This window comes from Odontomachus brunneus, unplaced genomic scaffold (genome assembly GCF_010583005.1).
Source record: "Odontomachus brunneus isolate Ranch 3 - 2012 unplaced genomic scaffold, Obru_v1 Obru_scaffold_229, whole genome shotgun sequence".
NCBI classification, from domain to species: domain Eukaryota; kingdom Metazoa; phylum Arthropoda; class Insecta; order Hymenoptera; family Formicidae; genus Odontomachus; species Odontomachus brunneus.
This window is the reverse complement of record NW_022639679.1, coordinates 474,810-475,171: the sequence shown is the minus strand read 5'-3', so window position 1 is coordinate 475,171 and position 362 is coordinate 474,810.

Here is a 362-nt window from a genome sequence, read left to right as displayed (position 1 = left end):
TGTTTTCGACGACGCTGACATTCAGCACAGTCTCTAATCAACGGCGCTGGACCGTCGATGTGCGTTTGCTGCCACGGACGATTATAATGTTCCAGGCACCGACGATACTGTCGAACCTGTGGGTCGGCCCTTATATGTTCCGGGATTCTGTCCCACAAAACATTAATCTGCTTCGAAAACTCGCGCAATAGAACAATCTTTGGTATATATTTCAACTGTTCGGAGGTTAGGTCTTGAATATCATGAGTATCCAACAGTAGGAGAAACATTTTGGAGACTGAACGGATTCGATTCGGCGCCTCCCTATAAATAGTTGCCCCGTGCCAACGAAAAGCATTTTTGAAGCGACATGCGGTTCATAC